Source organism: Cygnus atratus, chromosome 6, assembly GCF_013377495.2.
Source record: "Cygnus atratus isolate AKBS03 ecotype Queensland, Australia chromosome 6, CAtr_DNAZoo_HiC_assembly, whole genome shotgun sequence".
In the NCBI taxonomy this organism is placed as follows: domain Eukaryota; kingdom Metazoa; phylum Chordata; class Aves; order Anseriformes; family Anatidae; genus Cygnus; species Cygnus atratus.
This window is the reverse complement of record NC_066367.1, coordinates 27,196,764-27,213,028: the sequence shown is the minus strand read 5'-3', so window position 1 is coordinate 27,213,028 and position 16,265 is coordinate 27,196,764. Positions and strand designations below refer to the sequence as shown.

The following is a 16,265-nucleotide window of genomic DNA, read 5'->3' as shown; positions in this document are numbered from 1 at the left end:
AAGAACCAGCAGTTGTTACAGTGTTGTCTTAGCTAATACAGCCTTTTCTTCTGTTCTCTTTGTCGCCTTTCCTTTGCAATATGAGTACATATCTGCACTCCCAATTAATAATCCGTTCTCATTGAAAGGGCTTCCAGGATTAGGTTTACAATGTGCAGTTCAACCCTGAAAAATGATTCTGTAAGAGAAAAAAACTCTTGTCTTACTACTCACTGAGGCTGTAGTTGCTCTGTGCTTGCACTGGTCAGAGCTTATTCCCAGTCCTGGTCTGCTGCCATCGTTTGATAGCCAGGTACCACCCAGCTCCTGCATCAGACCTGTTTGCTGAGCTGAAGCAAGCCAAGGCAGCTAAGCTGCAAACCTTTGCCTATTGTAGGTTTGCACGGCTATTCCCAAGGATCTAATCTGGCCTGCAGAAACTTACTTTTCTTGAGTTTTATTTGGAATAACAAGGTCCCACCTGTCCTCAGCACTTGTAAACTGGGTGCATCTGACATGGAAGTAAGTGCAAGATGGTAAAGCCTCAAATGTGAATCCCTTACTCCTAAATTAATGGTAATCTTAATGTGAATAATTCCATTCACAGGAAGTGTCAGATGAAATGAGTCTATTTCCTTAGGGAAGTGTGTTCTTCTATAAAGCATTGCTGACCCTTGTCTCTCTAGAAACCGAATTGTCAGTCTCTTTGTTTTGCAGCCAAATTCCTCATCCCAGGTCTGGAATAAATATGGAAAAATATTTCCAGAGAATCCCCTGTTATAAATAAACTGGGTGGGGGAAAGGACTTTGCAGATCCTTCCTAAAAAAACAAAAGCAAAGAGCAGCAGGCTGAAAAAGGGTATGGAGAAAGGTTTCACCTCTTGTACTAGGAGAGAAGAAAAAATCTTGATCGGGAGGCTGACGTTTGCAGTGTGTGTTCAGGGTGAGTCACATGAAAGGCAAACTGAGATAAGAGCAGAATCCTGAAAGAAAACTACTGATTTTAATCTCTGTATCCCAGGTTGCAGGGTCTTTGCTGCAGAAATTAAAGAGCTGTTTCCCTGTGATGTCTTCTTGTTAAAAGGTGCAGCATCACCAGCTCCCCAGAGCTTTCTGCTCTCTGTATGGCATATGTGCACATATATATATATATATATATATTTACATGGTATATTATAAATATATACATATATATGACGCCTTTCTGGGGCTTTTCCCTCGTGACCCGTTTATATTGGGTGCTGCATGGTCAGCTTGTCACAGCCCTCTTGCAGCTGTTACAGCCGTACTGTATCCTATCCTTAGCCAAGGCATCTTTTAAGCAGTCACACATGAACTTTTACCGGGTTTATGTAGTTACATCTGAATATCACTAGATGTCCTCTACTGCTATGTAGCTTTACCTCAGTCCATGCCAACAGCCACAGAGAAGTTTATTGAAACAAATCTCAGCTGTTTAAGCTATGTTTTTTTATAGTTCAGTTGTTTCAAGTCCATAGATGTACAGTGATATTCCTTGTCCATAGCCTGAAGGAGTGCTCCAATACCTCTTACCCACTGGATTTACAGTGAGAGCAAAGGTATCGTTTTGGTTTCATGCAGATTTGGAGCCATCTGGCGTGTCATATGAGCACCTCAACTTTATCCTTTGCTTCTCATTTGAGATTGGACCATCAGGCAGGGCTCAGGCTTTGGCCTCCTTGTGCCCATCTCCACATTTAATCCCCAAGGCCAGGCCCATGGGGCTCTGTTCTAGCCCCATCTGATCCACTGTAGGATGCCACAGGAGTCTCTGTGGGGTGTAGTTGGGTACAGCCCCCTGCTCTGGCACAACCCAGCTGGCCTCCAGGCAGCGATGCCTTGGGTTAGCTCATGAGAGTACCACCGCTAGCCCCCAGACCCCATCTCCATCCTCTGCCTTCTCTGCAGTGACCGCTTATCATAGTGTCATAGAATGGTTTGGGTTGGAAGGGACCTTAAAGACCATCCAATTCCAACCCCCCCGCCACAGGCAGGGACACATCCCACCAGATCAGGTTGCTCAAAGCCCCGTCCAACCTGGCCTTGAACACCTCCAGGGACGGGGCACTATCCCTTGCTGTGTGACAGTAAGGGCAGCACTACACTGGCAGGAACTTTTACAGACAAAATTTTACCCTTGCAGAGAAAACATTGCTTATTTTGTGCAAACAGCCCTGCCATGCTGTGAAAGCCTGTGTGCCCGCAGCCGCCCGCTACAGATTTCCGCTCAACATCCAGCGTGCCAGGGGCAGGCAAGGGAAGTGTCCCCCGCCAGCCTGAAGGGCAGCCACTAGCAGAAGAAGCCGAGAGGCCATGTGTGGTTTGCACGGCATTAACCCGCTCAGCTGTAACGTGGGGCAGGAAAGAGCCACGCCATCTAGCCCTAAGAGTGAAATGTTACGCTGTACAGATAATACGTCCTCTTAGAGATGGTTCGCCTGAGGTACAGGCTGACCCGAGCAGTTCAGAGACTGTACGATCGCTTTAATCTATTAAGGGATGTTGAACCAGACTGGAAATGTCATGTGCTTAAAGCTGCACGGGGTAAAACGCTGGCTGAAATGTGAAGGTGCTTTTTTCTTTTAGCTTTGCATAAAGTTCCCAAGTTTGAAGTTTTGCCCATTCTGCACTCACGTCCTGCCGGGGAGGGCTGGTACAGGAGAGCTCTTCGTGACGGGCGTCTGCTGTCAAACCGAAGGCAACCCTTTGTTTGAGGGCTCCTTGGGGTGACTCAGCAGGATGCGAAAATGCACTTAAATAGGAGCTGTATTGTGTAAGCGCCCAACCACAGCAGCAATTCCCCTGTAGCAAAGTTGTTAACTAATACGCGCTACAAGACATTTAATGCCGCTCCAGATACTGGCAGGAATTGAAAGAAAGATGAAATAGGAGTTTTTGGCTTTCCTCCTTACATAATTTCAGCATTTCACATGGGCAGGAAGACTACTGAGAACTGAGGGATACCCAGGAGACCTAAGTGCGGGAGCCAGGCCACGGGGCTTTTTTCTCAAATGCTACGGAAGTTGGTATGAAACACAGCCAAGATTTTCAGATCTGGGTGTCTGAATATTGGGCTACTCTTGGTTAGGAAATGCAGGTACCTCCACATTAGCAGAAGTTTGTCTGCTCTGAATAGAAATCTGTTTCAGATGCCAGATTACTAAACTGGACGCTCAGATTTAAAGATCTAAGTTGGAAACCTCTGGCCTACTGGTCCCAGGACTGCAGTGTCCCCAGCACTTAGTGACTTTTGTGACTCGCCAACAGGCACCGCTCACAGGCAGGTTTGCCAGTGCTGCCCTCGTTCATGGCAAGATGTGCTAATGGCAACAAAAAAGTTTGCTCAAAGCTGGACACCTCCATCACCGTACTGCATGCGTAAAAGGTCTGACAAAAGTCTGCCCTGAGGAAACAGACATTTTGTCCAGGAAGGAAAATTTGTGGCCAAAAAGAGGAGCTGGGTTTTGTACCAAATTCACATTCAAACCTGAGAGCGCTGTTGACAAACCCTTGCCTTGCAAGCCAAGCTGTTGATTCATGTGAACAAAATGTCTCAGTCCTGTGGTTCAGTCAGAAAAGCCTACGGGGGGTTCTTCTGGACTCATTTTCTGTGCCTTGAGATGGAGCGAGATTAGTGAAGAATTTACAGGTGAAGGAGGCAGCTCGCTGCAGTATGTTTGCGGCTGCTCCACTTCATAACAAAAGCCAACCAGTTCAGGCCCTCTTTCAGCGAAATGAGCAGGGCTCACCCAGCTCACCTGGCACTGACAGACTTGAAGAGCTGAGGCTTTGTGCCTTGGGGAGCACCAGCAAGGCCAGGGCACAACAGCGCTGAGGCTACCCCGAGCCCTCGCCATCTCCCATCCGCGGAGGGCAGGGCCCAGAGCTGCCAGGTGCTGGACCGCAGCCCCCCAGGATGCTCCAGGGGTGCCTGAGGATCGTGTCCAAGCTGCTCTGACACTGGGGCAGAGCTGTCGGGCTCTCACGGATTGCTTTCACACCACTGTTGCCCACATCCCGGGTGTGAGCAGCGTGTGCGCGGAGGCGAGTGCTTGTGCAGAAGCAGGACTTCAGCTCCCTTCAGCCACCCCCAGGAAGGTGCGAGGTGGCAAAGGGACCTGCAGGTGAGGCGCGGGTGCAAAGCTTTTGTCTCCCAGAGTCGAGGGCACGAAGAGGAGGTCAGAAAAGCAAACAGCAGCCCCGCGTTGCCTTCAAGCCTCATCTGAGACAAATTTTGTGAACTGCGACAGGACTCGGCGAGGCCTCCTGCCTCGGGCACCACCGTGCACGAAGCCCTTCCGGCGACCCCGCGCCCACCCGGCGGCGCCGGGGCAATGTCAGTCACGACCCCCCCTCCCCAAAACCCCCCTAATTTACCCCCAAACCCCTCTTCCCGCACCCTCCCGGCCTCTTTAAGGTCCCTCCGCCGCGATCCACCTTAAGGCGGGCGGGCCCACAGCGGGGCCGGGGGCCTGGGCACGGCCGCCCGGTGCCCCCGATCCCCAAGTGGAGCAGCCGCCCCAAACCAAACCACCCCCCCCCCCCCCCGCCCCTTCACTCCCCGGGAGCCGATGCCCGGGCAGCGCCGCTACCCCGGAGCCCTCCCTCCCGTGTCGGCCGGCCCGGCTCGGCTCGGCCCGGCCCCCGGCGGCGGGGCCGCTCTATTTATAGCAGGCGCCGCGGCGATATAAGCCATGGCCGGCCGTGGGCTCCCCCGCCGCGGCAGCCGGGGCGGGAGCGGGCGGCGCTGCCCGGCCGCCTCCCGGCGGGCATGGGCGGGCTCTGAGGGCGCGGCGCGGCCCCGGTGAGCAGCGGGGAGGGGGATTGGGGGTTTTGGGGGGAACGGGACGGGCAGCCGGGGCGGTAGGGGGGTTCCCTGGGGGGGTGTCGCTCCCCACCGGGTTCTTGTTTTTGCCGGGTGGAGCCGGGTGTTGGGGAAAAGGGGCGGTGGTGGCGGGGCCGCTTCGTGCCCCGGGGGTCTGCGTGCGCCGGGGGGCGAGGTTTGGAGAGCGGTGCCCGTTGGGTTGGGTGCTGGGGGTTGGTGTTTCTCCTCCCGAGCGTGTGGCGGCAAGGAGGGGGCTCTGTGCAGTGAAACCTCTCTGTCGGTTGAGGGTTTGTTGCGTTTTGTTGGGTTTCTTCCCCCCCCCCTCCGCGGTTTCAGATGCAAGCTTATCTTTTACTTTCCTACCCTTCGCATGCTCTAATCTGGGGATTGCGAGATCTCTTATCTTGCGTTAAAAGTGCTTTTGGACCACTAAGTACTTTGTGAAAGCTTCCAGATTCATTTGTTTGAGCGTTTGCTAGGCTTCTCGGAGAAAGATGTAGATGCTATCTCTCCTTACAAAGAAGGAAGGAGAGGAGGAGGTGTTTTCTCTTTCTTTCTTCTTTTTTTTCTTTTTGTCTTATATTTCTTTGCTTTAAGAAAACCAGCTGAAACGCAGCTGAAGGACTAGGCGTTTTCAGCTCATGTGTTTGGGATTGCAGGGGATTAGAAAGAAAGCTTGCAACTTTTTTTCTTTTTCAATCCGAACGGCTCAAGATCTCTGGAAGCGGTGTTTGGAAACCCTGGTTCCCAGGCAGAGAAACTAAAAGCCAGGCTGGCCGAAAGTTGAGGAGCAAGCTAGAGTTAGGCTCTGGGCGGACCAGGCTCAGCATCCTGCACCTCGGCTCTCTGGGACCCTTCTCTGCGGATCTGATGACTTGACACAGCGCATCGGGACCTTACCCCGTGGCGGCTCGGGGTGGAGGCTGGGGTTTTGTTAGAAGAGCAAAGCAGTGAGGATCTGACCCCCGAGCGAGGCTCTCCCAGCACAGGTAAATGCAGCCCTTCTGCGCACATCAGCTGGCGCTCTTCTGCATTGGTTGCTTAATGTTATGAAAGTGTGAAAGTCTAAGCCATCAGCTCCTTAGTTATCGTGTGAGTCATCTAAAGTTAAGATTTTGGTGGCAGGCTTAAAGGGATGCTACTGACTACAAGTATGTATGCCTCATCTGGAAACTGTCGTTCATGCAGTTGTTGGCACTAATGCATCAACTTTGTAGTCATACCTGGGTATAGATGTGCTTTCTGTGTTTTGTTTAGCTCAGGCCCTTTCTGCAGAAGAGAGATAAATTTCAAAGGCCTAAGTTTGCTTGGGTAAGCTGTCATGTTATTTTTCCTTTATGAAGGTGCTTCTCTGTTGCTCAGAATCTGTTAGGGTCATTGTAAAAATGGGGTCCCATTAGCTTAAGAAAAGCTACGGGAAGGTAAAAGAAATGATGGGTGTGTCAAGGAGATGAGGGAGTAATAGCTCTTTCTTTTTTTTTTTTTTTTTTTTTTTTAAAAAAAAAAAAAAAGCCCTCTCAGTAGTATGGCTTTGGACTGCCTAATAGAGATGGGAATTCTTTCTGTATACTGCAGCCTGGAAACACAAAGGTAATAGCATCTCTTTAAAAATAATTGTGTAGCCAAAGAATGGGTGTGCTTCATATCATAGGCCTACATCAGTTCGTTTGACTTGCTTTTATGTTGTTCCTCCATCCCAGGAGATACCTCATACAGTGCAGAGTGTAGCCCGGGTTGCAGAGGGCCAAGCACCCCACTAGCATGACTCCCAAATCAGAGCAGCTGCAGCAGGATCGGAGCTGGCCCAGCATTTGTTTTCAGAACTGATGCGAAAGGCGGTTTCTGTTTACTGAAGTTTTTGGTGGGTGTTTTTACCAGCTCGAGATTCTTTGTAGAGGAACTAAGAATTACAGAAACAAAGCTTGCATTTTTCATGGGGAGAGTTCTTTGAGGTTTGTGTGTGTGTTTGTGTGTTGGGTTGGGTGGTGGCTTTTCTTTTTTTGTCCTTTGTTGGTTGCTTTTATTTTTTTCTATTTCTTGAACTGAGGCTACCAAGGAGGAGGAATAAAACTGCATATTCTGGCAGGTAGAGAGGACTTCTTTCCTTCTCCCCACAGCACCTTTGGCACATGATAAAGACCTGCTGGTATTTCAGGACTGGAAGCAGCAGCAGCAGGAGGAGGAGGAGCAGCCCTGTACCTAAGCTCATGTTGTCATTGGCAAAGCAGTACATGAGGGCACTGTGAGGATAAGTGAGTATAGGACAAATGATGAGCCATTATCATCGCTGCCATCGTGCTGTGGTTCCTTAGTGCTCTTCTTTAGCTGGGGACTGGCATGGCGTCCTGTACCTAGACCTGCGTGGCTCTTCAGCTTGCATCATGTGCTGTCGGTGGCTGCCTGGGGGTGTTTCACTGTTGGGACCATCAGAGCACAAGCTCTGCTCTGTTCTGCTCTTAAGTTTGCAGGGCTCCTTGAGGAAAGCTGTTTGACTTTGTTTCTGCCCTTTATTTTTTTATCCTCCCGCTTTGGGTGTGTAATTTCTCTGTATGGTTGGATTCACGCCAGGAGTCTCTATGCACCTCTCCTGCTTACGAAGCCACGTTCCCCTGCTGACCTGTTGCGTGCAGGTCAGGCAATTTGTTAGGATGAGTTAGTCTGCTCTATGAAAGCTTTAGAATATAGACTTCAACTGGACTGGTCCTTATTTGGTTTTGGCTCGTTTATTTGCTCTGCAATTCTGTCACTCCTGTTGGCTCCTCACTCCTGTCTTGCTCAGTCTGTGTCCGTGCTGGGGCTGTGGTGTGGTGTGTTGCCACTGTGTGTGGGAGCTGCTCTTGTCCTTGCCTCAGTGTTGTAACTTGTGTGCAACTGCACCTCCCTTTACATCCCTTACCTGTGTAGGCTGGAGGAGGGAGGGATTGCACCTTAGTGTGGCAATGTGCAGCCCTCAGCGCAGAGGGGACTCCAGCTCTGGCTAGTAACATGGATCCGCAAGAACAAAGAGGCACAAGAGACTGGTATTTGCATAAGCCTCGCTGCCATAAATAAGTAGATCAGGGCTGAGGGGACAGATTGAATTATGGAAAATATGGAATTCATTTTCAGGCTTTCAAGATACTGCCATAGACAGGGCCGAGGAAGAGAAGTGGTCTTAACAGATATGGAAATGTGCCTTGAAAATGACCTTTCGAAAATCAATGATATTATTCTTGGTGTGTGAGACATCCAAATTTAATAAAATGTAAAGCAGAAGGGGCTGGGAGGATTTGGTCCAAGTGAAAACAGAGCAAGTGTGGGACTGGCAGAGGGGAGGAACATTAGCCCACTCCTTGGTGGAGTTGTTGCATCTTCCTGTTGTCTACAGAAGGGACTTGATAGAAGATAGTGGGGAGAAGTGTACAGCTGTTTGCTCTATTTGAATGTCGCTGGATATAGTTTTTTGCATAAGGAAGTGAGAGTCCAACCGTGCAGTGGGTCGTATCCTGAGTGTTCCTAATGTAAATCCAGAGCAAGTCCATCAACTTCAGTGACATCTGCAGTAAACCACGACTGGCTCTTTCTGAATAGAGGGGAGAAATGAGCAGCTGTAGCTTAGGAGGCTGGATTTCTTGGCTTGGATTTTTTTTTTTTGAGATTTATGACTCTTTTATTTTCTGTTTGAAAATGTAGCGGAGCAATTGCTGATCCATGCATGTATGTATGAGAAAATGTCAGCGGAGGAGTAATACATATGGAAATCTTGCATAGAGAGATGGCAAACTGGCCACCTGCTCCTAGATGATGAAATAATTATACAAAAATACATCTACTGAAGTAATCATTGAGGGAAGAGGGGGGGGTAGGTCTGGGGAAAGCTAACAGTTGTTTTTTGTTGTGTTTTTTTTTTTAAGTAGTTGTCGTACTTACTGCTGACCCTCCAACCAGCTTTACCGCTTCAGACACTAGTTCTTCAGTAAGTGACGGCTAATGCTGTACAGGTTTCATCACAGAGAGCAGTCCCTTGGTTCAGAGCTAGGTGGAGAGATAGGAAGCCTGCCTCCAGATGCATTCTCTGTCGCAGACTGCCTTTGGGCAGGTAGGCTGAGATCTCTTACCCGTATAGATGGATATCTGGAACTCTGAATCTGCCTCTCATTGAACCCACTCTTCTTCTTTCTAATGCAGTAGTTTTGTTCTTTGTGGGATGTTTTGGGAGCATAAATATAGCAAATGCTGAGATACTAAAGAAGGCATCTCTGTATCTGAGATACTCTGGGACTGAATTCTCCATTCTGCTGCTTATATTCCAGCCAGAAATGGCCAGCAGAATTGCTTTTACAAATAAGGCTGCTCATTAATTTTTGGCTAAATACTGACCTTCCTTGTTTGTGTCTGTCTCTGAGAATTTGCTGTTGATGGGCTTGAGATTGAAATCTCAAACTACTTTTTTACTCTTTTCTACAACTACTATAGAGCAACTTGAAAAGTGTGCTGACTCCCCTTCACCTTCTCCCAGGTAACATACTGCTTGTGTTGCCATGCCTGTTTTTTTTTTTTTTTTCTGAAGGTCTGCTTCTGGAAAGAATGTTGTACCAAGTACATAAAGTTATGTGGTGTGGTGGAAATGGTTTTATCTTTCTTTACCACCTCACCCTTCTCCACTGTAACCCTTCTTTGTGGCTCCAAATTCCACATAATTTTATAAAAAGCTAATCTTTTGAATGTACAACAGTTCCTATATTAACTTGCTAAGCTTAAAAAAGTTGAAAAAAAAAGTGGACATTTTGTGGAGGGGAAAACTGATGTGTTTTCCCAAATATGGGGGGAATACCCCCAACTGGCTTGCTGAGCTGTTCTCTCCATGTTTGGTTATTGCTCTGTCTCCCAGCCAGCTCCTGAATGCATCTGCCTAGCTCAGGGTCCAGAGATGAGCGTCGCTGAGGACTTGCTGGGGACTATTTCACATCCGAATGGTAACTAGTAATGATCAGACATGCTGGACCAGCTTTCTGGTTGATATAGTGACTGGTGTTAGGCCACTGAAGGCTAGACAACTACTGCAAGCTTCCGTCATCTACAGCAAAAAAAAAGAGTAAAAACTGCATCAGCTCAGAACCAGTTTGCCATAAACCTGCTCCCTGGGTGTGGGTTAATCTCGCTGTGTCCTGGAGTCAAGTCTCCAGTATGTTAAAATAAGTCTTGGTTTGCTTTCTGGTTTACTGGAGTGTAAATAAAGCAAGAAGGTCTTTCACATACAAGCTCACTCATCAGCATATATTAGTAACGCTCATCAGCTTTTGACTGGAACTTTGATAGCATAATTACCCTAAAAGGGTAACATATTCAAAACTACCTGTGTGACTTTGGGAGTTGGATTCCTGAGAGTCTTAGTCATTATTTTAAATAGGAATCAGCTTTCTAAGCCACACATACTCCTGAAAGTTTAAGAAAGGGCTTCTGTTATCATGTCTTTAAAAATGTCAGTTTCTGGGACAAGTGTGGCAGCTCTGCCACTCTACTTATTTCAGATATTAACTAAGGAGCTTGAAGAAAGGATTAGATTACTGAGGAAAATAGATTCTCATGGGTAGTCTTACATTTTTGCAACTTGGACTTCTCTCGTGTGTTCGGTCACCTGACAGCAGGATGGATAAAGGTATATATTTTCTGCTGCATCTTTAGGACAGCTAGAAGGATGGCAGATATCTTGGCTATCGCTGTAGACAGAGTAAAACATGCATTTCTTCAGATGCTCCTTGGTGCACTGAATTCAAACAGCATGCGATCAAAACAGTTCAAGTCACCAGGATAAACACGGTTATCAGAGCAACAGATAAACTGAGAAAACAGTCTTCCGTACTCTAGTATTTATGTTTGCGTTGTTAAGACTTAATTTGCTTTCAGTCTTAGGTTTCTTTTTCAGCAGTGATGGATTACTTTTGGTACTTGTGGTGCAGTTTTTAAAGCATTCCTGGAACACTAGTAACGCAAAATCTGTTTATTTTGCAACATCTCTGTGAGATAGAGACCTGCTATTTATCGCACTTCTACAGCTGGGGAACTGGAGCATTTGCTGAAGCTAAACACAGCACACAGGATCGTACAGAGAAGTCCGCAGGAGGACAGGCAGGAGGGTGTTGAGACTGGGTCTCAATTCCACTGAAAACCACCAAGCTTTGGTCCGTACTCTACCCATTAGATTCTTCCTTGATGCTTCTGAGGCAGTCTGGGACGTTTCCTCAGCTGGACAAGGTGGGATTTGTCTCCTCTAAGGAGGAAAGGTCAAGCCTGGGCAGGCAGGGAGGGAGAAGATGTGTGTCTGGGGCAAGATGGGGAGTGGGGAACATCCCCTAGCTGGAGGTGTCACCTCTGCTGCTTCAGTGAGCCCAGCTTCTCTGATGCTGGCACAAGCTGCCTCACAGCTATCAAAACTCTGTTCCTCTGGACAAATTCATTTTTCCTGTGCTCAGGGCCAATTCTGCTGGTGTCCCCTTTTGGATAGAGTTGATGGAAGTGGCTGGGCTGGCTTTGAAGCCTTCTGCCCACCTGCTGCCACCGTGCCGTGTCCCTGGGCTCCTGGGCAGAGGATGTCTGCCTTCGCTCCATCTTGGCCTCGCGAGGAGCCCCGAAGTGTTTTGTAGGGGGGAAGGAAGCTGATATAAAGCTGGAATCTTCTGTTTTGGTTGCGTGGTGAACAGTAACAATATGAGTTTTATTTCTCTGAATGCATCCACGTTTATAGGATGCTATATTTAAAAAGGAGAGGAAAAAAAATGAGTCATGGAGAGCTATGCTGATGCTCAGTATTTGTCGTCTACTTGTGAGGCTGAAGGCAGCAGGAGTTGAGTAACAGTCTTGTGAAGTACCTAGAGGATTTAAGGATCAAGCTGTAGCCTGATGAAGTCAGCCGTAAGTCATGCAGTGCCTTGTTCTGGGCCCCTATCACGTACCCAGTGCTGCTTACAGTGAAGTACTCTCCTTGAAAACCCTGGAAGCGCTCGGTGCTGTCAGCTTCCCTGGACTTGGGTGCGAGTTGCAGGGCTGGGGCAGGAGCTGCTGAGCAGAGGTTGCTGCTCCTCTGCTAGAAAGTCATGGTTGTGGTCAGCAGTGGGATGTCCCTGTGTGTCTCAGGCCATGCCTACGGCACAAGCTGGAATCTGGACCCTGAGTGGGAGCAGGCAGAGCCCTGGGCACGTCTTGGCCACTGCCTGCTCCTTTACAAGAGCTGGAGTGCCAAAGCAATAAGGCTGGGTTCTGCTGCAGCACAGGCTGCTCGCCTTTCAGAGCCTGCTGGGGGCACAAGGGTGCCAGGGCTCAGATGCTTTCCTTTATGCATGCATATCATGACACTAATTCAGTTAGCTTACATTTAATTATGAAGTGCATGAGTTCTTTCTTTTTTAACAACAGCAACAACAAAAAAAGCCTCTTAATCTTAATGAAATACTGGTCTGTTTGAGACTGCCACTAAATTCAGCTTTCCAAGAGTGTGCCTGCCAGTGTGGCTCAGCTCCAGCTGCAGGTAGAGGAGGCTCAGGGACTGAGACTTCTCTTCTGGGTAGGCCAAGAACAGACAAGAGGGTTACTCGCTGCACCAAACAGTATAAACAAACCCAGACAGCACGGTGTGCCTAGAAAATGCAGATTTGATAACAACAAGGTGCTCTGCAGCTCGTCTGGTTTGCTTACTTTTATGAGAGGAAGAGTTGCAGAACTGAGCAGAAAATAACAATTAAAATGAAATCTTTTTGGATTTAGTGGGCTTCTTGTTTTGCTTTTTTAAAATCTGTCATATCAGTGTCAAAATGTTTGTTTCCTTTGGTACGTTTTTGAGGGTTATGCTGGAAAACAGAGAAGGCTGTAATGGTGTAAGGCTGGTTCTGGTTTGTGGAAAAATCCTTGCTCATCCTGCAGTGGAAAGAAAGATTGAACAGCTTTTGAGTAGGGATCTGTCATTTGCACGGCTGGAAGCAATAGTGAATGTGATATATGGTGGCTGGAACGCAGACCCACCCAACTCAATTTAAAAGGATGGTGATGGACGCTGGTGCAGTGGGAACCCCATCCAGTTTTTCTTGAACTGGCCTCCCCACTCCAAGGGCTACTAAAGCATCCATTGTAGTGTGTCTCAAGGCATCCAGTCACACCAAAAGAGCATTTAGAGAATTTTCTTCTGCAAGTTGTGAACCTGTGATAAAAGCTCCTTTAACGGTTGTTGTGATGCAGACTCAAAAAAAGGTATGAAATGAGAAAAAGTACATAAAATTGAAAAAGCACACAATTTAATCTTTTAGGCACATCCAGGCACTGTTATCAGATCTGTCATCTGTACTTAATGTATCCAGATAACTCATGAGTAGTCTGCATAGGCAGCTGGTAACTTGGTAGAGATTGTGATCTTCAGAAAACATGTAACTGATGTCTTGTGTAATACCTGGTATGGAACTATTAGTGCCCCCAGTGTAAGCGCAAGATTGGCTGGGTGGGGGACACCTACTGTGAAGGGGGACTTGTGGGAAAAGTTATTCAGTGCCCAGTGCTCAATCCCAGAAAGAGTCCTTGAGGGCAGTCAGAGCCAGTGATAAACCAGGAAGGGGAAAATCGCTGAAGGAATCCCTTTGGTTCAGGGTTGGTCACTGCTGATATGCAGACTGGAGGTTGGTTTGATGTCTGCTGGCTTCTGGTGGGAGCAAGAATCTACGGTGAACCTCAGAGGAGGAGGAGGAGACATGCCCCAGTGCTCTGGAAAACCCCAAACTGTTGAAAACTGTTTTTGTGAAACAGCAATGCAACATCAACAGTTGACATCCTAGCTCTCAGAGTAGCATATGATCTCACAGGTACCTCTCTAACTGTAAGTCTGTATCAGATGTAATCATCCTTGGAGAAAAGTCAGGTATCACCTGAGCCCATCCTTTGCACACCGTGCTTCTTTTCTACCTGAAGAGACCTTGCTGGTAGCTGGTGAAGGATTGTAGCTCTAGGTGAAAGGTCTGAAGATGATGATGAGCCATAGTGATGAGGTGGACTTGAATGAATACTTACAGCTCTTCCCTCAGAAAATACTTCGTAGCTCAAGGGCAGAATACTGGGAGAGACTTCTGTCTTCTCCACATGCTTAAAAGCTGTGAATGTTTTTAAATTCGATCTGCAAGCAGGCACAAATGCAGGCATAAGGAGCTGAATGGACCACTTGCTTTTCTGGAGTTTGATCCAGTCTGAAAAGATCTGTAATGCTCTGGTAAAATGTTCTGCTGAGCATCGTTTCCTCCACATGATCTGCAAAATGGCTTAGTGTGGCACCGAGATGCTGATAGGATGCTGCATCGCCTCTCTTCTGTGAGTATTTTGTTACGAGATTTACCTATGGAGTATTAAGACCATTTTCAAAAGTTGACTTGCACTGAATATATGTGGGACATAGCAAACTTCACTGATGAACGTGAAAGACTGTGTAAGGGAATATGTTATTTCTTATTCTTTTTGCAGGTCTGTCTAATTAAGCAACTGGGATTTGAATAATTAAATAACAGAAGTTTCAATCCACTTCTGTGTTAGTAAAGATCTCCAGCAAGACGTTTTCATTCCTTGGATTTTTAAACTGGGGACCTCAAACTGTCTGAACCTCAGGAGGACGACTTACTGGGTCCAGGCGGGCAGAGAAATACAACTCTTTTTTCAAGGCCTCCTGAGCACAGCGAGTCACTCCCTGTTGTTTACATACCAGCCTCGCAAGAATATGGGAATCAATGCTGGGCTGGCGAAGCAGCGGAGAAAAGCTGTGTTTTTGGGTGTACGCTGTGTTGAAGCGTCTGTTTGGTTTTGTGCTGTGTCAGAAGAAATCCTTTCGCTGCACAAAGCGCTGGGAGCAATTCTCTGGTGTGGAGGTCAGATTGCCTCATCCATTTCCGGTGGTGGAGGGGAAAAAAAAAAAAAAGGAGGGAAAATAACAGTAGTTACAGTTTGTGTGGGCTTGGGAAGGCTTGTAAAGAGGCAGACAGATCTAGCTGAGAGGTGGGAAGGGGCCAGGCTAAGCCAAAGTGGTGAAGGGCTTCTAAAGGCAGGCGGTGGGTGGAGGAAGGAGGAGCTGGGCTGGCAGGTGCGGAAATGGCTGAGGTGGTGTGGGGACAGCGGCAGGCGGCCCTGCACAGGGTGCCCCTGCTTGCAGCGGCAGGGCGGGCTTGCTAACAAAACCTCATGGCCCCAGTAAGCTCCCTAAATGCCCCTGACCTCGTGCCCCGCAGGCTGTCCTGACCCCGGACTGGTGTGCCCTCGGTCCTGTGTCAGACCCATGCTCTTCGAAAGCTCTGTCGATTGGGGTGGGTGGAGCTGATGACCCAAAATATCGTTTCCCCTTCCTAAGGCTGGGTGTGTACCAAGCTTGTGTCTCTGTGTGGTAAAAGGATACGAACCAAAAGTGCTGAGAGATGCAGTGGTTAAATTGAAACATGCTGTGGCAGGATGAAAGTAATCTTGTCCCTTACCAGCCCTTAATGCTTTGGGGCTTTTTTTTTCCCCTCCAAGTGGCTGTGATCCATGCTGTCTCTATCTGTGCTTCTGTGTAGAGATAATTTTATATGCAGGAACATGTCAAGGCACCGTCAGGGTAACCCATCTCATGTTATGTTATAGCTCACAAGGTCAAGATAAGACATAAGGATATCTACGGTTATCTTTCTGATCGAGTTTTTTTTTTTTTCCTCTCTCCAGTGTCCTTGAATGTAGTGGAGCATATGAAAAAGACCCCTTTGTGGAGTGAATGTCCCCTAGGGAGAATCCAGCCCTTCAAGGAAGAGCCAAATCCCAATTACTTGCTCTTTCTTTGAGCTTGGTATTTAAAATGTGGTGCGCAAGAGCTGTGCTTGAGTTGCCAAGACTAAGGCTGTCAATCTCTTGTCTTGGTGTTTACAAATAGTACCGCTATGCAGGCACAGGAATGGCACGTGAGACTTTACCTTGTGTCTAGACTCAAACTTTGTCTAGTTACTTTGCTTTGTTCGGGTTTGTTCATGGTTTTGCTCATGAAATGACTCTTCCCATTGCATGGGTAAAGCAGAAATCCTCTATGCTTGTGGGAGTTAGTGCTCTGGATGTTGCACATAGAGCTGCACGTAGTGCCACTTTCATTTAAAGAAAAATGAGTGTGTCCAATCCCGGTAAATGATGAGAAATGTGACTGTATCAGTTTTATCCTCTTGTCCCATCTCAGGTCCTTATCCTCCCCTTTGTCAACACCGAATGGTGTATTTGCTCTCTGGGTCCCTGTGGGGAGGGAGTGTAGCCCTGCACATCTCATCGCTCCAGGACAGCGGCCCCATCAGGGGTCTGACTGAAGTTTCTGGAAATCTGCTATTTCTGACTAGACAGAAGACATCATCTTTGGCGTGGAGCACGGGCAGGGCTGAGTACCCTGGAGGCAGACTTCTGAAAGGGGCCTGACCACGTGTGCTGTGTTTCC

General features: G+C 47.9%; 1 protein-coding gene across 5 annotated transcripts in view; it reads left to right on the top strand.

The window, feature by feature from the left end:
• The first annotated feature begins 4,691 nt into the window (after positions 1–4,691).
• The window catches only part of MRAS (muscle RAS oncogene homolog), a 41,082-nt gene continuing 29,508 nt past the window's right edge, over positions 4,692–16,265 (top strand). Inside the window, exons 1-3 of one of the 5 annotated variants that reach the window (XM_035572014.2) lie at positions 4,692–4,804; positions 5,540–5,814; positions 6,943–7,077. The gene's annotated coding sequence lies outside the window, so the exon portion shown is untranslated. The remainder of the gene's footprint in view (positions 4,805–5,539; positions 5,815–6,942; positions 7,078–16,265) is intronic. The other 4 variants (XM_035572037.2, XM_035572023.2, XM_035571996.2 and 1 more) reach the window with 4 other exon arrangements.